The following is a 25552-nucleotide window of genomic DNA, read 5'->3' as shown; positions in this document are numbered from 1 at the left end:
ATGTAAGTTCGTAGGAAAAGGTCTCAACACATAGAAAGTTATTAATGTTACTACTACAAATACTTCCATAAAACACAAAGGACTGGAATTTTGGTGGTGTTGCAGAGTTTCTGAGTAAATCACACATCTCGATATGCACTTCTCATTCTATAGGAATTCTTCACACTCTCAATGGGAAAAACAAAATAACACTCCAGACTAGGAGTCAAAAGACCCAGGGCCTAACTGCTGACTCTGCCAAAAACATGCTAGGCAATCTTGAAGAAGGTATAGCCCCTGAAAGCTTCAATTTTTATTACTTAAGTCAGTCAGGGTGGCACACATCTAACCTCAGCTACTCAGAAAGCTGAGGCAGGAAAACACAAGTGCAAGGCCAGCCTCAGCAATTTATCAGGGCCCTAAGAACTTAGTGAGACCCTGTCTCAAAATAAAAAATAGAAAGGGCTGGGATGTAACTGAGCTAATTTATTTCCCTTCCCGCCATGCAGTTCACATAAGTACATCCAATGATGTGACCAGATTCAGACAAACAAGCCTTTACTGGAAAAGAAAAAAGAATTTGTCCTAAGATGAAGAACTCTAAACTTCTTTTGAGTTCTTGGGACAGAAATTTTATCCTCTGTAGCCAATCCCAAAGGTAGTTCTCCTCCTTTCTTCTTATTTATGCATTATAAAATCAAACCAATGCCATAAATTTATGCTTTTCCTCTAAATGCAATGATAAGTAAAATTTCACTTCCAGTGTATTCTAGGTATATAGTTTTTTAAACAAAATGCACTGAATATCCTTCTAAAGACTACCAATGAAGGCCAGATGCAGTGGTGCATACCTGTAATCCCAGTAGCTCGGGAGGTGGAGGCAGGAGGATAGAGTTCAAAGTCAGCCTCAGCAATTTAGTGAGGCACCAAGCAACTGAGACCCTGTCTCTAATAAAATTCAAAACAGGGCTAGGGATGTGGCTCAGTGGTGGAGTGTCAGAGTTCAATCCCCAGTAGCCCTCCACATACACACACACAAAAAAAAGAATACCAAACAAGGCCTGGGGTTGTAGCTCAGTGGTACAGCACTTGCCTAGCACATGTGAGGCACTGGGTTCAATCCTCAGCACCACACAAAAATAAATATAATGAAGTTATTGTGTCCATCTACAACTAAAAATATTTTTTAAAAGCCAATCAATAAAATATGGCCACTGTAATACTACAGAACTGTATGAGACAACATTTTAAGAAAGAAAAGATCTGCTCCAAAATTCAAAATTAATCACTCTTGTTCAATCACAAACACACACAGAAAATTGCCACTTTGTTTCTAAATCAAAGGAATATATTTTGTCAAGTTTTTTCTATGGCTCCTTATCAGAAAGAGTTCTTGTACCTGAGTCCAAAGTCTAAGTACTCACCCTCTGTTCTCACTTGATATTCCACCTTCTGAAGCTCAGTCAGAATAATTCTAGTATTTCACTTGGAAGACTCACTTCCATGCTAACCTCAAGTCTCTGGAGCTGACCGGCATTTAGATCTGAAAGGGGTAGGGGTGCTGGGTTGTGGCTCAGTGGTAGAGCGCTTGCCTAGTCTAGCATGCATGAGGGACTGGGTTCATTCCCCAGCACCATATAAAAAAACTAAATAAACAAAATAAAGATATTGTGTCCATCTACAACTAAAAATATTAAAGAGAGAGAGAGATGGGCATGGTGTTACAAACCTATACTCCCAGCTTCTAAGGAGGCTGAGGCAGGAGGAATGCTTGAACTTGGGGCTCAGGGTTGGCTGGACAACACAGCATAACCAAAAAAGGTCTAGAGAGAACCCTGCTCACTTCACAACCTCATCTCATTCAAGCACTACTCAGAACAACAAAACCTATACTTCAGAAATGGCCTTGTCTTAGCAGTTTCTGTACTAAGTTCAATGCCAGCCTGGGCAACACAGCAAAATGATAATAATGAGGAGGAGGAGATGGTGATGAAGATCATGGGTATGATTCGTACACCTGTAATCCCAGGTACTTGGGGGCCTGAGACCCTGTCTCAAAAAATAAAAAATAACGTCTATCAGTGTAGAGCACTTGCTTAGCATGTTTGAAGCCCTGGGTTCAATTCCCAGCACCACGTAAAAAACTCCTAGCTAAATGGAACTTAGGTCCAATGGGGCTCCTTAAACTTATTTGTCTTATAATCATGACCCACAGTTACTATTAGGATTTAAAGTTTTTACTATGACTTACAAATAGAACAAAACAAAACAGGAAAGGGAGTGTAGGTCAGTGGTAGAGTGCTTGCTTGGCAATGCATAAGGCAGGCCCTATATTTGATCCCAAGTACAGCCAGGGGATAAAAATAAAAGAATCAACAGGTATGGTAGTTCATGCCTGTAGACCCAATACTCAGGAGGCTGAGGCAGAAGGATCAATTCAACCCAGAGTTCAAGACCAGACTGGACAACATAGCAAGACACCATATCAAAAAGGAGAAGGGAAAAAAAAAAAAAATCACTTCTATCATCATGATAGACCTCCTAAAATTCAGAAACCTGATAAAACATTTGTCTTGCTCCCATCCAAAGTATTCTGGGAACCCCCCCCCCACACCAAGCCATAGTAAAATGGCTAAATGCTAGACTGGCTTTGAAGCAAAGTAAGGGTGTGGTTCTCAGCTAGTGAGAGGGCCCAGAACTGAAAGGGTATGAAAAGAAACAAAACCTGCTTCTCTCTCAAGCTGCGTGACACATACACAGGACTGGTCTAACAAGTCCTTCTGATCTCTCAGGCCAGGCAGCCTCCTTCTCCTCCCCCATTACCCACATGCTTCTCAAAGGCCCTCCGCTGGGACCGATAACACTGAATTTTTCTCTCAATCCAGAGTCAGGGGCACACAGTTACTTACCTGGATCCCTTTGCAACCTTGCCAAAGGCACCTCACTTACCCTTATAAGGAGAAAACAGGGCTTTAGGGAGAGGCCGATAAGGAAACAAAGATAAGAGGGAGGGGCAAAAAAACCAGGGAGGTATCAGGCTAGAGGAAGAGGAAAGGCCAAATGCCTTTCTCCTTCCTAGTAGAGGAGGGAGAAAAAGAGAGGGAGGTCAGGTACATAATAGGAAGTAAGAAAAATTTAATTGAAATGAGAAGGTATTGTTAACTCCCTTGTCATAAAAGAGATCCTAAAATTAACTGGGACACCTTTTACTCTTCTCCCACTCTATGCTAGAAAGAATATATTCATGGAAAAACTTAACCTTAGGGTTTGCTAGAGGTCACCCTCACATTCCTTTCTTAAAAAGGCCAGATTTTAACAGATTCCCTTACTTTCCTGCCTCTCAATCTCTTTGTCATTTGAAGATAACAGCTCCCTTTAGGGCCAAGCAGCAAGAAGAAAGGTATAAACTATGAAGAAATCAATCTGGGGAAGTGTTGCAGTCTTGTTTCAACCACAGAACAGGTAAGAGGAGGAAATATTTTTCCCTATCTGAATGAAAGTGAAAATTTAACACTAAAAGGGGGAGAAAAGTGTGTATTATTGATCTCCCCCAGAAGTTCATATATAATACTCTCAATACCCTCTAAAATAATGACTACTGCCCCACGGCTTTTGGAGATGGGGTTTACATTGCTCAGGGCTGGACTTGAACCTATGGGCTCAAATAATCCTCCCATCTCAGCCTCCCAAGTAACAGGTATGTGCCACCTAGCCAACTAGTGGCTCCCTTTTCTGGATGTGTAGACTATATCAAAAGTAGTTGTTATTTCAGGCACAGTGGCACATGCCTGTAATCCCAGCAGCTTGGGAGGCTGAGGAGGAAGATCGCAAGCTCAAAGCCAACCTCAGCAATTTAGCAAGGCCCTAAGCAACTCAGTAAGACCTTTTCTTTAAATAAAATATTTTTAAATGGGCTGGGAATGTGGCTCATTGGTTAGGTGACCCTGAGTTCAATCCCTGGTACCAAAATAAATTTAAAGAATAAAATTTATTCTGGGTGCACTGACCCAGTCCTGTAATGCCAGCAATTTGGAAGGCTGAGGCAAGAGGACTGCAAGTACAAGGCCAGCCAAGGAAATTTTGGGAAAAACAGTCTCAAACAATAAAAAGGCCAGGGGACGTAGTTCAGTGATAAAGCGCCCCTAGGTTCAATTCCCAGTAACACATACACACACATAAAAGCAGTTAGCATCTTGCCCAAGATGATGGGCTAGTAAGTGGTAGAAATCTGAACATTCTACTCCACATCCAAGTTCCTTCTCGTTGATACAGAGCAAGTGTGAACTTTCTATGCTTCTGGTGGTTAAAAATCATTATAAACCCAATACAGATGCTTTTTCATTGAGTAGGGAGAGGAGCAAGATGGGATGGAACCAGCTAGACCTTGGGTCTTTCTTTCATTTTAAAGAGCAAAACTCTACTGTTCTGGAAAAGAAAGTTTGCAATCTACTTGAGATTTATTTCCCCTTTTAAGGGATAAGTACTCAGAAGGAAAGGTAATAGGGACAAGAGTCCCCCACACCATTTATCTTCACAGTGGCTACCCTGCTCTAGAAAATGGCTATCTCGCCACATTCTCTGTTCACCCCTCTCTGGAACAAAGAAAACCTAATCACAAATATTCCTATTCTCATTTTTACTGTAACATCCCACTAAGCCAAAAGCAAATATCAGAGTTGGGATGGGAAAAAGAAGGAACTAGAGGCAGGGAAGATTGTGCTAGCCAGCATCAGAACAGAGGGGAGGGATTGTTCTAGGGGTATGTTAGCAATCTGCCTCTAGGGCAGCTGTCCTCCTTGGCAATCAAAGGCAGATCTGTGTGTGTGCTCCCAGGCCAGCCAGCTTGGCAAGAAGTTGAGAACTCAGCCACCCAATCCACAAAGTGAGAAAAGATGCCTGTTTCACAGCTGGAATGGAGGGCAGGGAAAACACAAAACAAGGTAGAAAAGAGGAGAAGAAGGGGACAAACAGTGCCACAGGTGCTATTTTAGTCTAGACATGAGGGGGAGTGGGGGCAGAATCCCAGTAAACTAGTTATGTACAAACACTAAAGAATTGCCAGTAACCCTCGATGAAATCAAAGAATGGATTGTTTTTTCCTGCTCTGAATATAAGGATGAGATCTAAAACACAGGACCCAGCATCACCTGTTTCTCTCTGTCCCTTTCAGATCCAATAAGATATCTGCAACTTTAACATCTAACTCCTTCTAGACTTCCTCTTTTAATTAAATCCTAGAGATCCATAAGTAATAATAGCACACACAAAACTCAGTAAAGCTTCTCAATGCTAGGAGATCAAGGCCATTTATATAACTCAAGTGCTAAGACGTAAAAGGCCACAGTCAGAATTCACACCCTCTAATCCCTCGGAGTAGCTAGATGCTCCGAGACCCATTAGACACACAAAGGCTGCTCTCTTCTCAGTAGAGCTCTATAGCAGAGCCGCTCTCCAGGGACAAAGAGATTTCACAGGAGAACCACAAAGACATCGCCCCTCTCTGTTCCCCCACTCCCAGCTTTCTCACTTCCTGTCACAGTAGCACCAGACCACAGTCTCCCAGAAACAAACAAATACAAAGTGCTGGATTCTGGGCTGCAAGCCAACCACATTCCAGGGCATCCTGTCTACCAATCACCAGCCAGAGCTCCCACTTTGCCCTGCACAGTTCCTTATCATGTTCGGGAAAACAACCCTCCCTCCCTGCCCCAAGCCAACACTACACAGGACAAAGCTCAGGCATTTAAGAATCAGCAGAAAGATATTATGTGTGTGGATCTAAGAGTCTGGAGGGGGTGAGGGATTTTTAAGATTCCTGCTTGGTAAGTGTCTTAAGACAGTGCACTGGGGATTTTAAACTTATTGGAGCTGTTACACTCAGCGCAACCACATGTGACAAGTTCCCCAAGAAAGCTTCATCATGGCAATTTGATCACCAACCTGAAATCAGTTAATGAAATATTCCCACTTGGAGACTTTAGGGTATATCTTCTGTCATCTTCTCTATCACCCACTTCTGCTTTCACAGTCAAACTATTTTCCCTCCAAGCACAGAGCTGATTCCAAAGACAGGCCCCACAGAGAACAAACAAAGGCAGCAGACTCCACCCTACAAAGAGGCAGTTTATCAAGTGCAAGGGATGGGGGTGGGGGTGTAAAGTTCCCTACTTCCCTAGAGAGTAAGAGGAGGGCCACTAGGAATTGCACTGTAGCTCTGGCAGCAAAGAGGTCACAACAGCAACCTCAGCTTTTCCTGCTGGGCTGCAGAAATGCAATCTAGTCAGAAGGAAAACCCTCCCTTCCAAAAATAGAATAAATGATACATTTCTTCTATTATCTTGTACAGCCTATTGGAAGCTAGTCCCTAAACCCCAGAAGCAAAGATGCATATAGAAGTAAAGCTCTATTTGCCAGAGATTCCTGAAATCCAAAGAACCGCGATTCCCTGTGCATAAACACAGTAATGCTCAGCAGAGTTCCCAAACCAGAGGGGCATTCTAAGCAACTAACCAGTAATATGCTACCTTTTCCCCTTTGCTTCTTTCTCCTAGACCCTCTCATTCTTGGACTTGCTAAAAGCACATGGGTTAAATCCTGAGCTAGCCAGTACATGATGCAAAAGGAGCTAAGCATAAAACAACACAATTTAGAAGGATTTAATTCTTATCTGGATCTGACACAACCAGGTGGAGAGATAGGGTGGGAATATGCACAATAGCAAGCCACTCTAGGGCTGGCATTCTAGGGCTGGTTGGAAAATAATATTTAGTAACACTATGTTTTAGAAAAGAACTTCAGCTGGGTGTGGTAGTAAGAGTTTGTAATCCCAACTACTCGGGAGCTTGAGGCAGGAGGATGGCGAATTTGAGGTTGGCCTGGGCAATCTGATGAGACCCTATCTCAAAATTTTTAAAAAAAGAGAGCTGGAAATGTAGCACAGTGGTAGAGTATTTGCCTACCACAAACAAGGCCTTGAGTTCAATTCTCAGCACTAACAAAAGAACAGGACTTCAACAGCAGAATTCTGAAAATTCTGTCACTGAAGCACACACAAAAAAACAAGTTTAATATCTCTTACTTAGCACCAAATCAAGATTCCCTTTTTCTCTCAAAAATACTGAAAAATTAGCTGGTGCTATAACGCAAACCCATAATCCCAACAATACGGGAGGCTGAGGCAGCAGGATCTCCAAGTCAAGGACAGCCTCAGAAACTTAGCAAGACCCTGTCTCAAAAAAAAAGGGGGGGGGGGAGTTAGGAATGTAGCTGGGTAGTAGAGCACCCCTGGGTTTAGTCTCCAGAAAAATAAATCCCACAAAATAAAATTAATTACTGAAAAATTAGTTACAAACATTAGTATTCTTACCCAATACTCCCTCATTGTCCAAACCACATAAATCAGAGCCAATTAAGTATGAGATGGGAATACATGAACAGATTTAAAAAACAGTAGCACCTATGGGGAGTTTTCTCAGCATCAAACTGAGCAGGTGAGAGCAAAGGAGTGCCAACTCAGAAATCCAGTCATCCTTGAGTGTAAGGGACATTAGGAGACTAAGTATAGCTAACCAATTACATTCAACCTAATTTCACCAGAGGCCCTGGTTCTAATTGTATTGGGGGCTGTATGAAAACTTTGGAAAACCCAATCAAAGGAATAGCGAATGGGTAAGAAGGAAGTCCCTGAAGGGCCCAAGACTTAGCTGAATACTAAGATGGGAGGATGAATCTGCTTTGCTATCTAGCTTCCCAACCCTTGGAAAAAAAAAAAAAAATCTGAAAGAATTAGAGGGAGGGGAGGCAGAGTAAAGAATGTAATTGGGATTGGTTTAGCTACATTCCAACTAGCCAAAACATCCCACAAAGTTAAGAGTGCCTGAGAATCCAGTTCCATTACATGAGAGCTACTAGGACTCTGCTATCCAGTTCCAATTCCTCAGCCACCCCTCACCTCCAAAAGCTCTAAAAAGAAGGCTAATTAAGATGGTTTGATGAAGGCACCAGCTGTTTCCACTGCTTGCACTCCCTCCCTCCCCTACCCTCCCCCCACCTCCTGAGAGTTTAAACTCACATCAAACACTCAATACAATTGGTCAGTAGGAAGAAGAAGCCTGGACTAAAATAGCAGGAAGGGTGCCAACTGGCCCTACTTAGAAGGAATGCGTTCTTGGCTCAATTTAAAAATAAGAAACCTTTGTCATCCACTCTCTTCTGCCCAAATATGTTCTGCTTTCTACAACCCACCCCTCAGGGTCAAATGGGTTTCAATTTCTTCCCTGCAACTACTTGGTCTGTTTTCAAATGTCAGACAATACAAGAGAGATGCACACAAAACTGAATGTAAAATAACGTGTGGCAGATTAGAAGGCTGTCTGGGACTACAAAAGCCAAACCTAGTACAGAGCTCCCATGTAAAAGCAAAGAGACAAGAACATACAACAAAGGCGAGCAAATGTTGTACAGCCACACTTAAACAAAGATGGTAACTTAACTTCTTAAGGCACAGTTAAGAATGCTAACACAATCCCAGAGACTCAGGAAACTGACTGAGGCAGGAAGACCACAAATTTGAGGCCAGTCTTAGCAATTTGGTGATACCCTGTCTCAAAGTAAAAAAAGGACCCAGGATGTAGCTCCATGGTAAAGCACCCATGCTTTCAATCTCAGTATCCCCCCCCACCCCCGCCACCAAATAAAAAGGAAGAAAGAAAGAGTACCAACATGACGAGCTCCTCCCCCACCTATATTCCAAGTTGGCCAGTTAGCCAAGAAGGAAGGGAAGGAAGCTAGCACTTCCTTTTCAGACAGGAAGTAAATTGGCCCTTCCTGTCCAGTTTTAAACAAATTATCCAGCTGAGTTTCAATGCAAACATCCTCTCCAGAATTTGTTCCACAATTTCAAAATGGAGAGAGGAAGTAGAGATAAGGTCTAAAAGGCTCCCTTTGCCCTAATAGGCAAGTCCTCCATATCTTGCAAAGTACTAGCATAACCTCCAAATCAGGGGTAACATCTGTAATTTCAAAATATAACAGGACATAGGTATATCACTTCAAATTAACCACCTTCTCACATGCTACCACCTTGAACTACCAGTCTTCTCTACTTCTTATTCTACCTAAATAACTACTCACTGGGAAATAATACATATATGAAGCTTAATTCAGATTTTGTGATACACAAACCTGAGAGATCAGAATCATCTGGGAAGTGTTTTCAAAAAATACAATCCTCATACTGCAATCTCTGGAGGAAAAGTCTGGGGATTCATGTTTTTAAAAAGTCCCAATATTGGGGCTGGGGATGTGGCTCAAGTAGTTGCGTGCTCCCCTGGCATGCTTGCGGCCCGGGTTTGATCCTCAGCACCACATACAAACAAAGATGTTGTGTCTGCCAATAACTAAAAAAATAAATATTAAAAAAAAATTTAAAAGTCCCAACAGTGATCCTATAGCATTCAGGGAACCACTGTACTACTGGCCCATCCCCAACAACCCTCAAACCACAACATTCTTAAAAAAGGGTACTGGTTATAAAATACATTATCTGGGCCTGTTTTACTGCTCACCAGACAGCTCAAATCATTACTCAGTATGGATTAGAGGTTCTTAAAAAGCATGAATTTAAATATAAGGATGAGGTCTGGGAAGCAGCTCAGTGGTAGTGGAGTGCTTGCCTAGCAAGTGTAAAGCCCTGGGTTTGAGCCTCACCACTGAAATAATTTACGTGATAAAAAACAAAGTGAAATAAAATATCAGGCATGGTGACACATGTCTGTAATGCTAGGGACCTGGGAGGCTGAGAGGGGAGAAACACAAGATCAAGGCCAGCCTAGGCAACTTAGTGAGATGCTGGGCAACTTAGCAAGACTCTTAAAAACAGCTAGAAGTATAGCTCAGTGGTACTTTCTTAGCATGTGTAAGGCTCTGGGTTCAAACTCCAGTACCACAAAAATAAATGAATAATTAAATGTAAGGAAGGCAGGCTGGAGTTGTGGCTCAGTGGTAGAGTGCTCTAGCATGCACGAGGCACTGGGTTCAATCCTCAGCACCACATAAATGTAAAATAAAGATATTGTGTCCACCTAAAAAAAAAACTTAAAAGAACCTGGAAGGTTCAACTTGCCAACACCACCCTCTTTGGAGTCCTGAGTTGCTACAATGGAGGTGTACTTACACTGCAGGCTGGGCAACCTAATTACTTTTTAAATGTCCTAGTTAAAATTTCCTCCAAAGAACAAAGATCTGTGCCCAATTTTCAAAGACTGAGTTCATATTCTATCCTAAAAGCCTTTGTAAGTCTTAAATCTACCATTCAAGATCCCCCACCCCCGATATTTCTAGAGTACCTGATCACATATAAGAGAAATAACCAGAAACTCTGGATTGAAGAATTACTTCTGACACTTATCCAAGCAAGTCACTTTAACTCTGGTTTGAGTAAGAGCCAATGAGTAGCAAAATGTCTTTATAATAACTATAGGGGGCCTAACAAAGTGGCACATGCCTCTGATCCCAATGGCTCAGGAGGCTGAGGCAAGAGGATTCCAAGTTCAAAGCCAGCCTCAGCAACCTAACAAGGCCCTAAGCAATTCAATGACACCCTGTCTCAAAATGAAATATTAAAAAGGTCTGGGATGTGACTCAGTGGTTAAGTGCTTTTGGGTTCAAACCTCAGAAGAAGAAAAAAAAGAACTATAGGTGACTAGGTCTATGGCTCAGTGGTAGAGCACTTGCCTTGCAAGCAAAAGGCCCTGGGTTCATTCCCAACACCATAAATGAAAAAAGAACTATAGAGAAAAATATTTCCACAAGGAAGCATGAAGACTTAATGAAGAACAGCATTCAAGTGTGGTGACACATGCCTAGAATACCATCTACTTGGGAGGCTGAAGCAGGAGGATTACAAATTCAAGGCCAACCTGGGCAACTTAAGGAGACCCTGTCTCAAATTAAAAGCAAAACGGACTGAGGACATGCTCAGTGGTAGAGCCTCCTGGGTTCAATTCCCAGCACCACAAATAATAATAATAATAATAATAATAATAGCATTAAAATACATACTCTCAGAACAACCACAAATGTCTCGATTTTTATCTACATATGCTGAAGTAATATATCAACTAGTTATTTAAACCAACTTCAAAATCTTGGGAATCTTTTGATTGCCTGCAATATTTCCCATGCAAGTCAAGACAGTTACTTGACCAAAAGAGAAGGGAATTGGAGGGGTGAAACATCTCCTGATTAAGGTCATCTCCTAAAGATGATATTAAGTAACAGGATATAAACTAGATAAGTATAATTAAAGGGAAGAACAGAGGGTAGCCAGGTCAAGTACCAGGACTAAGAACTTCAGGAAAGAAAGGGAGAACAGGAGGGAGGGAAGGAAGCAGATAGACAGATCTTTCACTGAGGAACAGACTAGCTAAACCAGAAGTCTTGAAAGGGATAGAAAGAGTGGGTGATTTGGGCTGGGGATGTGGCTCAAGCGGTAGTGTGCTCGCCTGGCATGCGTGCGGCCCGGGTTTGATCCTCAGCACCACATACAAACAAAGATGTTGTGTCCGCCGATAACTAAAAAATAAATATTAAAATTCTCTCTCTCTCCCCGCCCCCGACTCTCTCTTTAAAAAAAAAAAAATGTTGGTGCTTCTTCCTCAGTTTCTATCAAAGTCAACCAGGCAAAGTGGCTCGGTATGTATTTAATAATGCCTAATGAGCTAAACATACATATGGAAAAGGAAAATATAAATCTAGAGTTAGTTATCAGGGATGATCATGGCTCCAATGTGCAAGACAGAAACATTAGTACAGTGACCTATAAAGTGTTCCCTGATTCTCAGCAAAGCAAAATAAAAAATTTAAATTAAAAAGAAAGAGCGGGCTGAGGTGGTTGCTCAGCAGTAGAGCACTTGCCTAGCATGTGTGAGGCACTGGGTTCAATTCTAGCACAGCATATAAATAAAATAAGTAAATAAATAAAGATCCATCAACAACTAAAAAACAAAATTTTTAGAAACAAAAGAAAGAATATCAGTCCCTGAAGCCATCAAATTCCAAAGATGAGTTTCAGGGAAGCAGGAAATTTGGGTTGAAGAAGCAAAAGAGGAAGCAGCAAATAAGCAGGGCAAGCATAATTTCTGGCCAAAAGCACATAAACCAAATGAACAAAGGTTGTACTAAAAGGAAAATTTACTAGGTCTCTCACTGTGGTTCACAGAAAGCTGTGGGTAATTCAGGACACCTGTAGACAAGAATAAAAATTTTGATCTAACTTCCCAAACACATACAGACTTATTCTAAGTAACTGTCCTAACATTATTCTCAAGACAAGGGTCATCAATCTCTGCAAAATCCGCCAATTATGTTCATGGGGCTTCCACAATGGGAGAAAGATGGAGGATATGACTACTGCTGCCTCAACTTACGAGAAATACACAAAAAAATTGACAAGAGCCAACACAAAACATTGATAATAACATTATCTCTGGTGCCTGAGGTGAGGAGACAACTTTTCTATGCGCTGTATAGTACTAAACAAGGTCCTACACTATTCCCCCTTTCCCCACACACACCCTCTTTTTTTTTTTTTTACTGGATATTTAACTCAGGGGCACTTTATTTACCACTGAGCTACATCCCTATCCCTTTTTATTGAGACAGGCTCACTAAGTTGCTGAGGCTGGTCTAGAACTTGCAATCCTCCTGCCTCAGCCTCCCAAGTCACTGGGATTACAGGTATACACCATGCACCCAATTTACTTTATCCTTTCCCCCTTCTCTTTTTTGCTTACTGTCACCAACCAGCCTAAGGGTCTTTACACTTTCTACTCCTCATATGTACATGATTCCATCCCTCATTTCTTCTGGTATTCTCAAACATACCTTACACATAAGGCCTTTGCTGTCCAACCTATATAATAACACTCACTCTAGCCAGACACGGTAGTACATTTGTAATCCCAGTGACTCGGAAGACTAAAGCAAGAGAATCACAAGCTAAGGCCAGCCTCAGCAACTTAACCGATTCCTGTCTCAAAATAAAATGGGCTAGATCAATCCCAAAAAACCAAATGCCAAATGTTGTCTCTGATATGTGGACACTGGTCCATAATCGCGATGGGGGGTAACTCGGGAGGAATGGAGGAACTTTAGATAGGGCAAAGAGGAGGGAGGGGAAGGGAGGGGGCAGGGGGGTAGAAAAGACAGTGGAATGAGATGAACATCATTATCCTAAGTATATGGTGTGACTCTACTTTGTGAACAACCAGAGACATGAAAAAATGTGCTCTATATGTGTAATATGAATTGAAATGCATTCTGCTGTCATGTACAACAAATTAGAATAAATAAATTTTTGAAAAATAAAATAAAATGGGCTTGAGATGTGGTAAAGTATCCCTGGGTTCAATCTGCAGTACCAAAACAGTGAATAAACTCACTCCCACTATGGCACCTCTTATCCTCCATTCTTATTCTGCTTTATTTTTTTTTCAATAACATTATCACATTCTGACATATTTTTATTTATTTATTATTTGTTTCTCACAACTAGAAATTAAGCTCTGTGAGAACAAGTATTATTTAGGTTTAATTTTTTTTGTTTTTTAATGTGGTGCTGAGGATAGAACCCAGTGCCTCACACATGCTAGGCAAGTACTCTACCACTGAGCCACAACCCCAGCCCAGGTTTATTTGTTTTATTGTACTCTAGTGCATGGTATATAACACTCTCAAATTTCTTTGGATGAATTAAAATGTTTTACTTCTTCAATGAATGCAAAAAGTTAAATTTAAGAAAATAAATCAATTTTGTTTCACTTTTCTTTCTTTCTTTCTTTTTTTTTTTTAAGAGAGAGTGGGGGGGAGAGAGAGAGAGAATTTTAATATTTATTTTTTTAGTTATTGGCGGACACAACATGTTTGTTTTGTATGTGGTGCTGAGGAAAGAACCTGGGCCACACACATGCCAGGCGAGCGTGCTACCGCTTGAGCCACATCCCCAACCCTCACTTTTATTTCTAAACCTTTGTCTAATTGTGATCTTAGGCATACAAACTAGGGGCTCCTATAGTCTTACCTCCCTATTTGGTTGATCTTCAGCAGGACAGACACACAAGTAGCCAATTGTGTCCTGATTTACAAAGTTGTCAATGGAGAATAGAACAGAGAGCTTACAGAACTTTCCCCATTCCAACAAAGAATCAGGAAAGAAATCAGATTGGCACCAATTTCTGTTTTAAAGTAGATTATTTTAGAATGTACTGAATATAAATCAGTTACTTTATTTCAATGAGGTTTACTTCACTTGCAATGAAATGGGAACTGCAGGTGCTTTGATAAAGGTAATTGAAAAGCTGACCTAGTTCCTTTAACAATGTCTTATATCGTCAACTATTAGAATAAATTTTAGTTTCTTAAAATATAAACTCCTTGCCGGGCATGATGATACATGCCGAATCCCAGCAAGTTGAGAGGCTGAGGAAAGAGGATTTGATATTTGAGGCTGGCCTGGGCGCCTCAGTAAGATCCTGTCTCAAAATAAAAAATAAAAAACTGGGGATACAAGACTATGGTCGAGTACCCCTGTGTTCAATCTCCAGTACTGCAAGATACAAAAAATAAAAAGTGCTGGGGATGTAGTTCGGTGGTAAAGTGTTTGCCTAGCATGTGCAAGGTCCTGTGTTCAACCTCAAGTACAACAACAAGAAAAATTAATAATTTACTCTGGGGAAAGTAAATTTCTTTTGCTCAAATAAGCCATAATAGTAACTAATTAGGAAATGTAGATAACATCTGAATATCAAAGATTAAAAACTAAGTTACTAGAACAAGTCAATCGTCTTAGATTATAATTATAATCCTAATGTAGAACTGAAATATACCAGAAGCAATAGCCTAACACTTCTGCCTTTTGTAATTAAGTATATCTTTTTTTCAGAAAAAGAATCAAGCTTCTCCCATATCAATTGTTAGTTAGGAAAACAATGCCCCCATGAAGACCACCAACCTAAGGTGAAAAATGAGGAGAAAAAAGGAAGGAGAGAAAAAGGGAGACAGAGAGAAGAGGAAAGGAAACCAATAGGACAGAAACTGTAGGAGAACTGTTAAGGGGCTACTAGGGGTGTAGCTCAGTAGAAAGCGTGCTTCGCATGCACAAGACCCTGGGTTTAATCCCCAGCGTGCGCATGCCGCGCGCGCACGCACACACACACACACACAGAAAATTGAAAGTAGGATGCTGGGTGAGGGAGTTATGGTAGAAGGCTATGGAGTGCCAACATAAATTATTATCATTATTATTTATTATTGGATACACTGAGCCACATCCCCAGCCCTTTTTATTTATTTATTTTTTTTGAGACAGGGTCTTGCTAAGTTGCTGAGGCTGACCTTGAACTTGAGATCCTCCTGCCTCAGCCTCCTGAGTAGCTGAAATTACAGGTGTGTTCCACTGGGCTGGCCAGAAATTATTTTAAACCTATTTAGAACCTGATTTTCACAAGTTATTTAGCATGAAAAAAAAAAGGGAGGAAAAAAGAAAATCCCAGGTTGAAAAAACCTTCACGTTTCCAGGCAAGGCTGTATCTAGCACATACATATGGTCCCACAGGCAACAGCTGGGTTTTTCAATATAAAAGCACACTCTTCCTAGAAGCATACTTTTCACAGGAAGCATTCATGAACTCAAAATTTCTATATGTCAGTTTTACAAATATCCATAAATAACAATTGCAGAGAAGTGTTTCCTGAACACACACAAAAAAGGAGTTTATTTCAAGAAAAGGGATAGTAAAAGCCTGCCTTCGTTTCTGTGTCATCATTTCAATCGTTTCCACTACAACCATTCATAACTGAATGTTATCCTAAAGTCATGGTTTCACAAGCAAGACTTTGAGGTGAAGAACCTCATTCAGGGGCTAGGGTTGTGGCTCAGCAGTACAGCACTCGCCTCGCACGTGCGAGACCCTGGGTTCGATCCTCAGCACCACAAAAAAATAAATAACTGAAATAAAGGTATTGTGACCAACTACAACTAAAAAAAATAAATATTAAAAAAAAAAAAAGAAAAGAAAAGAATCTCATTCAGTCGGGTATGATGGTGCACACCAATAATCCCCGCAACTCAGGAGGTTGAGGTAGGAGGATCAAGAGTTCAAAGCCAGCCTCAGCAACTTAGTGAGGCCCTAAACAACTCTGTGAGACCCTGTCTCTAAATACAATATTTTAAAAAGGGATGGGGATGCGTCAGTGGTTAGGCATCCCAGTACCAAAAAAAAAAAAAAAAAAAAACCTCTTTCAAAGCCAAGAATAATATACCCAAACAAAACCTTTCAATCCATTCTCTGACAAAATTAAAGTTATCTCTTAGATGCTAGAGTTCTATTTCTTGTAGAAACAAAATGGTAGAAGTAACTTGTATTGCAGTTATTTTAATCTAAAGTATTGAAGTCTCTGAAGAAATTATTGTTAAGATACTCAAGCTTTGCTACCTGTTTCTCTACCCCATTCACACCACACTTTATTAAAAGCAATCCATTCTCATACCACCATTGTTTTGGATAACCCCATCCACACAACTCCCCAAAGTTGGCTACTAAAAGAACTTTTTCCCCCATTAAATAAAAAAAGTTAGCTTACCCACCCATAAAGTCCATTTATTCCACAATATAAGAATCTACATATAGCTGGCATGATGGCCCACACCTGTAATTCCAATGATTCTGGGAAGCTGAGGCAGAAGGAATGTAAATTCAAGGTCAGCCTCAGAAATTTAGTGAGGCCCTATGCAAGTTAGAGACTCTGCCTCAAAATAAAAATAAAAATAAAAAGGGGCTGGGGATGTGGCTCAAGTGGTAGCGCGCTCGCCTGGCATGCGTGGGGCCCGGGTTCAACCCTCAGCACCACATACAAAACAGGGATGTTGTGCCCGCCGATAACTAAGGAATAAATATTAAAAAATTCTCTCTCTGTCTCTCCCTCTCTCACTCTCTCTTTAAAAACAAATAAAATAAAATAAAAAGGGCTGAAGATGTATCTCAGTGGTAAAGAGCCATGAGTGAATTCCCTAGTATAGGGAGAAAAAAAAAAAAAAATCTACATCTAACTTTGAATCTCAGGTTTGAAGTTTTTTGTTTTTGTTTCTGGTGTCAGGGTTTGAACCTAGGGTCTTGCATGAACACACACTCTAATCTGGGCTATAATCCTGCCCCAAATCTGAGGTCTTTTTTCTTTTTCTATGTTTTCTTTTTGATCTAAATCTCAGGTTCTAAGACCTTAATCCCAGAGACTTGGGAGGCTGAGGCAAGAGGAACACAAGTTGAAGGCCAGCCTCAGCAATTTAGTGAGACCCTCAGCAACTTATCGAGACGCCATCTCAAAATAAAAAATAAAAAGGACTGGGGATGTAGCTCAGTGGTAAAACATCCCTGGGTTCTATCCTCAGAGAGAGAGAGAGAGAGAGGAAGGAAGGAAGGAAGGAAGGAAGGAAGATATTTAGTCCAACAGACAAATGAAGTTTGAGTTCATTTACCATTCTAATAGCAAATACAAGGTATTACTATGAGCTCTGCACTGTTCCACAAATTTTACATATCAAATCATGTAACTGTCACTATAAGATGGTTAATATTATCCCCATTTTACAGACAAGACTAAAACACAGAGCAATTATGCAATTTGCCATAGGTTAGTAAGGACTGGAGCAAGATTTGAAACCAAGCAGTTTAGTCTGGCTTCAGCAACCATATCCTTAAGCATTCTGCTATGCAGCCTTGTCTCACCACACTAGTGAAACAGATTAGAAATTACCTTTTTGGTCAGCATATTGGTCAAAAAACATACAACAGGGTTGGGGATGTAGCTCAGTGGTAAAGCGCTTACTTAGCATGTCTAAGGACCTAGGATATATCCCCAGTATCACAAACAAATAAAAATAAAACCAATAATAAAACACTTAAAGCAACACTTGGTGTCTGAGTAAGTGACCGGTATACAGAAGTTACTGTACCATTCATGCAAACTTTCCTGCAAGTTTGAAATGAAAATGTTAAAATCACTTTTATCATCATATAATGGGAAACGTTTTGTGAAAACCATGACAAATTACCTATCATGAACGAGCACAGAATGCCTTAAGAAAATCTGGAGCCAGGCAAGGTGGTACACTCTAGTAGTCCCACCTACTCCAGAAGCTAAAGCAGGAGGATCACTTGAGCCAAGGAGTTGAAGACCAACCTGGGCAACATAGAGACCCCTCTCCAAAAAAAAACCCCAAACTGTAGCTGGGGTTGTAGCTTAGTGATTGAGCGCTTACCTCACATGCGTGAGGTACTGGGTTCAATCCTCAGCACCACATTAAAAATAAACAAATAAATAAATAAATGAAACATGACAACGATATTGTGTTCATCTACAACTTAAAAAAAAAAAAAACAAGGGGGAGAAATGAATTACAGTAGATGGGGTGGAGAGAGAAGATGGGAGGGGAGGGGAGGGGAGGGGAGGGGGGATAGTAAAGGAAAGGCAGCAGAACATATCAGACACTAGTATGGCAATATGTAAAAAAAGTGGATGTGTAACCGATGTGATTCTGCAATCTGCATACGGGGTAAAAATGGGAGTTCATAACCCACTTGAATCAAATGTATGAAATATATGTCAAGAGTTATGTAATGTTTTGAACAACCAATAATAAAAATTAAAAAAATAAATAAAAATTAAAAAATAAAAATAAAAAAAAACTATGGATCCTTATAAGCCCCCTCTCTACATGCCTGATTTAAATTGCCCAAATCATTCCAATTCAGACTGGACCCAAAGGACAGGAAGGGGCTCTAAAAGTAAGAACTGTCCTTGAACCAGATCAGTAAATGCAGACAGGCCCTACATATATATATACATACTATTTATAATCAAGAACAGTGTATAATATTTAATAATCAACATGAAATTCCCAGTAAATTTTGGAGAATACTTCCAAAAAACATATATGACTAAACACAAAACAATAACACCCTAACTTCCCCCTTTTCACTCCTATCCAGAAGAATTGTTCTTGCCTCCTACAATCACCCTGCCACGCTATATCAGTGCTCTATTGGAAGCATTGAAGGTAGCTGCATTTTTTAGGCAGAGCAATCCCTATTTCAGCATTGTCTGATTTTAACCTCTTTCTCTGAGGGAAAGGAACATGAAAAAGTATTTGTAGTTATTTCTTTCCTGATTACCTACAGTTCATTCCTTTAGGCAAGTTTCCTGTTACTATCAGGATTCTAAATTACCCATGAAAACTAATTTTGGTTCTTAAACTCATAAACTTTCCAATACACTTAATGAACAAAATCTCCTAAAGATCCATGACTGAAGCAGTGATAAAAACCACAATGATAAGCTGGGCATGGTGGTGCACACAGCACAGGAGGCTGAGACAGGAGGATTGCGAGTTCAAAGCCAGCCTCAGCAATGACAAGGCGCTAAGCAGCTCAGTGAGACCCGGTCTCTAAATAAAACACAAAATAGGGCTGGGGATGTGACTGGGTTGAGTGCTCCTGAGTTCAATCCCTGGTACCCAAAACCTAAAAAACAGCACAAATGATATCAGGGGCTGTGGATGTAGCTCAATGGCGGAGTGCTTACCAGCATGCACAAGGCCCTGTGCTCAATCTCTAGGCCTACCCCTACCCCCACCAAAAAAAAAGACACCAAACATGATTTCTCTGAAGCACTGATGGTCAAAACTATCCTTCCACACTCTTTGTGTTTTTATTAACAGGTAGAAAAACACTCTTTCCAACCAGGGCTGAAAGCAGTACTTCCTTGCTGCTGCCCTAATGTGTTCTTCCCTAAAAAAAATGGCTACATTTTAGATTTTCAGTGGTGAAACTAACAGCTTCTGAAATGAATGACCTAGGTCCCTTGCTTTTTACACACCTTGCTTGGGCTGCTTGCAGGAAAGGAAACAGGAGTAAAGTTAAAATCTTTACTATTATTTCCAGAAACTTTGCTTAAAAATGAAAGAAGATGTAGGCTGAACTTCAGCCTACAGTAAAAGTTTCAAAACCACATGGAAATATTATTAATTTATGTTGTTTTGCTTCTTATCTCAACTTCCTTTCAAGCCTTCCCCACAAAAGTTCTTCACTAGCTAGGTGGTGAATCAGGCCTGTAATCCTAACATGGAAGGCTGAAACATGAGGACCACAAATTCAAGGCTAGCCTCAACAATTTAGTGAGACCCTGTCTCAACATAAAAAAAGGTTGGGGCTGTAGCTCAGTGGTAGAGCATCCCTGGGTTCAATCCCTAGTATTGCTAAATATCCCTCAATGATTACAATCAAGTGCCTTATTTAACCAAGGCTTTCGAAGAACCTTAGTATGTTCAGATACTAAGATAGATACTAAAGGATTCAGAGGTAGGAAGATAGTACCTATACCCAAGCAGCTTAGTCTAGAGGTAAAAAAGACAAAAAAGAGAGAGAATTTTAATATAGTATGATTACTATGGTATTTGAACTACCTCCTACAAGCTTCTCCCTGCAAGATGATATCATTCTAAACCAAATACCTGAAAATTCTCTGGGAAAAGAAAACTTCACTGATAATCAAATGCAGTTTGAGACAACTGTAGGAATTTAAAGGAATTAGAACCAGGCACAGTGGCACACACCTGTAATCCCAGCCACTAGGTTAGGCTAAGGCAAAAGGATGGCCAATTCAAGGCCACTCTGGGAAATATAAGGAAACTGTCTCAAAAAAAGAGCCAGGCACACCTGCCTATAATCCCAGCAGCTCGGGAGGCTGAGGCAGGAGAATCACAAATTCAAGCCAGCCTTCGCAATAGCGAGAAAGCAAGTAACTCAGTGAGACTCTGTCTCTAAATAAAATACAAAATAGGGCTGGGGATGTGGCTAAGTGGTTGAGTGACCCTGAGTTTAATCCCCAGTACCAAAAAAGAAGAAAGAAAAAGGAGGGGAAAAAAAGGGACAGCAATGGCACACATATGGAAAGATCCCTGTTCTAAAAATAATATCCATTGTAGCATATTCAGCTCCCCAGGGCTCTAAGGAAAATGGATCTTTTACATACATACATTATCCCAACATGGGTGCTGAAGGAAATGGGAGAAGGTTGGAAATCTGAGTGACTACTGATCCTACATAAAATGAAACACTCCTGCCTCTTGTAAATTCATTTTAGTTCTGTTATTTCCATTCTCTCTGAAGAATGGCAATGTATTCGTGGTTAAGTCATTGGACTTTGTAGTCAAGTCAGACCAGGGTTAATCCTGGCCTCCACCATTTACAGGCAGTAAAGATTTTCAGCAAAACTGTGCTTCTAGGTTTGGGATTCCTTTTTTTTTTTTTTTTTTTTTTTAAAAAAAAAAAGGGTTTTGTTAGAATTAAGTAATAGTTTGTGCAAAATGGTTAGCACACCATAAAAAACAATGAGGGGAAAGGCAAGAGAACCTGGCAGTTACTAACAGAGGACTATCATGTATCAAAATAGAAAGCAAAAATTATACAGAGGTAATCATTTTATCAATAGATAGTGATCTATGCTTAATTTATTTGCATTAATCTTATCTCACCCAACCCTGAAGAGCAACTACTTCATAAACCAAAGGCGCGATTGTAATTATTGGGAGGTTTTCTTTTTTTAAGATCTCAAATAACCTCAATTTTATACTAGCTGGCAGAACATATTCTAGTCCCTCTGTCCATGCTGGAATCCTAAGAAAGGCACTAGAACTCTAAACACCCCAAAGAGACTCCACCTGGAACACGGATCACTACCTTACTCACATAACAAAGAAACCAACAGTATTATATAGGAGACAAACAAGGAAAGAAAAATCTGTACAACTCACAGTGTTCATCATTTTTACCCCAAAATCAAAATAAATAAAAAAACAAAAAAAATTACAAAATAAAAGATTTTCTTATCTGTACCTTTTACTATAATTCCTGGGAAAACAACAACAACCAGTAGTGAGGTAAAAGACAAATCTTCCATCTTATCACCCCAAAGGCTCTTAATACTACACACAAATCAAAACAATGCCTTAGTTCATAGAAACAGTCCTAGACCCTAGTTAACTGCAATGTTCACTGCAGCTACACAAAGCTCAGTATTTAAAGCCGGACCCAAACCACCATCACTCAGTCATCCAGAACCTATTTTCAAACTGCCTTTGTATTCTTCCTTCAGATTCTCTCATCCCTCCCCCCTAAAGGTTGAGTGGGAAACCAACACTCCGATAGTCCGGCAGCAACATAACCAACCCTCCAATGAAACCTCCCTAGTGTGGAGTTAAGGTAGAGAGCACATTTGAAAGAAAATCAGAAAAACATTAAACAAGAACTATGCCGAACAGACTGTACACACTTTTTATTTTTAATTTACTTGTTATGAGACTCAGACATCAGAATTTTTATGTAACCCTTACCTAGTTTATATTGAGAGGAAGAACAAAGTTCTGTCTCCTCCTGAAGCCACAACCTCACAAGGATGAAATCATCTTTCAAGAAATGTTCTCATTCTAGAAAGGAAATTCAAGGAAGTGTTCTAGTCTGAAAAGAATGGGTGGAGGGGGGCGGTAGGAAATCAGAGGAATATTAAAGATACATACCAGTTTAAAGTTAATGAGCAGCTTATACATTAAGGCCCATCTTGTTACAATTAGGGCAGTATCTACTCAGCTATAATTTTCGGACTGATTCGCATTTCAAAAAGAGGAAGAGAACACCCTAGCTTTCAGCTACTGATGAGTTGGCTATGAGATTATCTGGAATCAGTACTTTCACAAAAATAAATGTGCAAAAACAAAACCAAACAAATCTTAAGGTTTAAGATACGAAAGCACAGTCATGCCCTTCAGTTCTAACAGACTTCCGACTTAAAGGTAAATTAACCAAACAAACTCACCTCCAAAAAATAACTTTCCAGTTGACTTAAAAATAAAAACTCTCCTTTTGCTTTCTCAAATGCATTTTAAACACCAAAGTTTGTGTAAATGGTTTCTCTTAGCTCACCTTATTCAACCTATGGACCTTTCAGAGACCACAAAGCTGAAATTTTTTTCAGGTGTATTGCCACTATACTCAAGTGAAATAAAAAGCATGATTAGAACTTCTACCCTTTTAAGTACATACCAAGTGTTACCCTATTACAGATTTAACATAACAACCTCCACAAATCTTTGCCATCAAAGGTTTTAGGAGGAGAAGGACATGTCAATTCAGTTAACATAGATCCATTTGTTTTCTTTCATAAGGCAAAGCTGGGAGGCTACATCTAGCAGGCGAGTGAGGCTCCCACCCACCACACCTGGAAAAGTAAGAGGGATCCACCCAGGAACAGCAGGGCTGAAACTGATCTGGGCCGTTCAAACTCTCTATGGGGGAAAAAACAATATACCATTTAAGCTGCAAAGCTCCCTGCAACTTTCCATTTCCACAAATCCAATGGTAAAAAGGAAAAAAGAAAAAGTTTGAAACATATGAAGACCCATCTGTATAACTAGCTTCCGACCCGGACAAATTCCTTTCCCAACCCACACACAACAAGCCAAAAAACCAACTTTTGATTTGGGCTCTGAAAACAGAAATATGTTAGCTTAATTCAGAAAAAATATAAAATCAAAGAACACACCAAAATGTAAATTCACACAACTTCTCTTACCCCCCTGATTCCATTCAGTTCCCAGTATTAGATCTAGAAGTTTGTTTCCAGGTCTTGTAACATTTTACCTTTTTAATATAATAAAATATCAAAATCCCTCAAAGTATTGAAAGTAGAAGGAAAAAACAATTGCTTAAAAGTCACCCATCAGCATAACAGACTCTCCGTTTTTAAATTCCCTCTAGTTACCGTCAGACAAAAATTCGACTTGGCTTATCCTCCTTTGCCCGGCTGTACACACATTTTTTTCTTTAAAAAAAAAAAAGCACACACCTCAAATGTGGACTTCTAAAAACCAGTCCTTTGAGAAAGAAACCCAAGGCTTCGCCAATGTGCTGAGAAAGACAAATCCAGCAAAGCAGCTGATTTTCACCACCTCTTCCTCCTTTCAGGATCTTTTCTGCTTCTCTCTTTCTCTCTCTCTCTCTCTCTCTCTCTCTCTCACGCTCTCTCTCTCTCTCCCTCTCTCTTTTTTTTTCCCCCTCAGATCCAACACCTAAAATGGAAGTTGCACCCAGCCAAAGGCAAGGGAGCCTGGGTGGTGACAAACTGATCTGGCAGCCCTACCCCCTCGCTTTCCTAAGTGATGTCAGCCCCTGCGAGCTTCCAATAGGAGCCAAGCATAAATCAGAGAGCTGACCTTATCCAATAGGAAACTTTATTATAGGAAATTAAAAAAAAAAAGAGAGAGAGGAGGAGAGGAAGGAGACAGGGGGAAGTTTTATATATATATTTATATTTAAAGCAGAGACTATACAATCTCTGAGGAATTACTGCAGAGCTCAGGGGGTGGGCGTGTGAAAAAACAAGGGCTTTTTAGAATGCCATACTTAAGCATTTGTTCTCTTTGATGGGGGTTCTTGCTCCCTCTCCCTACCTATCCGGGTGAAGAAACAGAAAAGAACTGATGTTATTTGCCTGCTGTTTGGTTTGTTGCCTTCTACCCCAAAGCATTTTCCCAAAGAAAGATAGGACTACTATGTGTTGATTGGGATGGTAGGGAATATCGGGGGTAAACTCTCAATTTCTTTGTTTTGGTTTAATTGCATTAGAGCTAATTAGAAAAAAAATAATGACTGAACTTGTTAATAGTTTTTAGTCTCCATACTCTGAACCAAAAGGAAGATAGGAATCCACTGGGCTGTTAAGAAAATCACTGTCTTCCCATTTGTCCCCAAATCAAAATAAGGTGAATTTGGGGGGGAGAGTAAATGGCATCCAATAAACAAGCAATATATCTAAAATGGTTAACAGCATAAGTAAAGTCTTAAGAAAATTTGATTCCTTTGTGAACTTGAAGCTTAAGATTATCTGATTCGTATATTCTTTTTTTTTACATTTAACCTAAATAAAGGATCATAGAGGTCGTATTCTTCTAAGTTAAGAAACATTTTTAAGACTGTTAGACCAGGAAGGAAGACAGGGGTGGGGTTTTTGTTTTTGTGTATTGTTACTGGGGATTAAATCCAGGGCACTTTACCTCTGAGCTATATCCCTTTTTATTTTGAGACAGGATCTTGCTAAATTGCCCACGCTGGCCTCAAATTTGTGATCTTCCTGCCTCCCAAGACACTGGGATTACAGGCATGTGCCCAGCTAGTTTTATTACTACTATTTTGTCACTCACTAATTACTAAACAATTATTAAACATGATAATTACTAAACATGATAATGTTAAATTGAAGGTTTCTTTTTCTTGCTGACTGAAAAATCTAAAACCTTTAGATTTACTAAAAGAATCTTCATAAAGTTTTCATAATCTAGGATAGAGGTGAAGTGCATAGATTCTGTAGTCAGACTCACTGGCTTCAAACCCCACCTTTGTAAGTGCACTGACTCAAGTCCATGTACCACTTGACTCAATTATATAATCTCTCTGAGCCTCAGTTT

At 40.1% G+C, this 25552-nt stretch overlaps 1 protein-coding gene across 12 annotated transcripts in view; it reads right to left on the bottom strand.

The window, feature by feature from the left end:
* The window catches only part of Ctnnd1 (catenin delta 1), a 50326-nt gene extending 26133 nt beyond the window's left edge, over window positions 1–24193 (bottom strand). For 8 of the 12 annotated variants that reach the window (XM_076847268.2, XM_076847274.2, XM_076847276.2 and 5 more), the window contains exon 1: window positions 23935–24193. The gene's annotated coding sequence lies outside the window, so the exon portion shown is untranslated. Of the gene's footprint in view, window positions 1–22426; window positions 22551–23934 lie in introns of all 12 variants that reach the window. The other 4 variants (XM_076847269.2, XM_076847273.2, XM_076847279.2 and 1 more) reach the window with 2 other exon arrangements.
* Between the last annotated feature and the right edge of the window lie 1359 nt (window positions 24194–25552).

The sequence above is a fragment of the Callospermophilus lateralis genome, chromosome 2 (assembly GCF_048772815.1).
Source record: "Callospermophilus lateralis isolate mCalLat2 chromosome 2, mCalLat2.hap1, whole genome shotgun sequence".
NCBI lineage: Eukaryota > Metazoa > Chordata > Mammalia > Rodentia > Sciuridae > Callospermophilus > Callospermophilus lateralis.
Note: the sequence above shows the minus strand (reverse complement) of the source record. Positions and strands in the feature narration are given on the sequence as shown.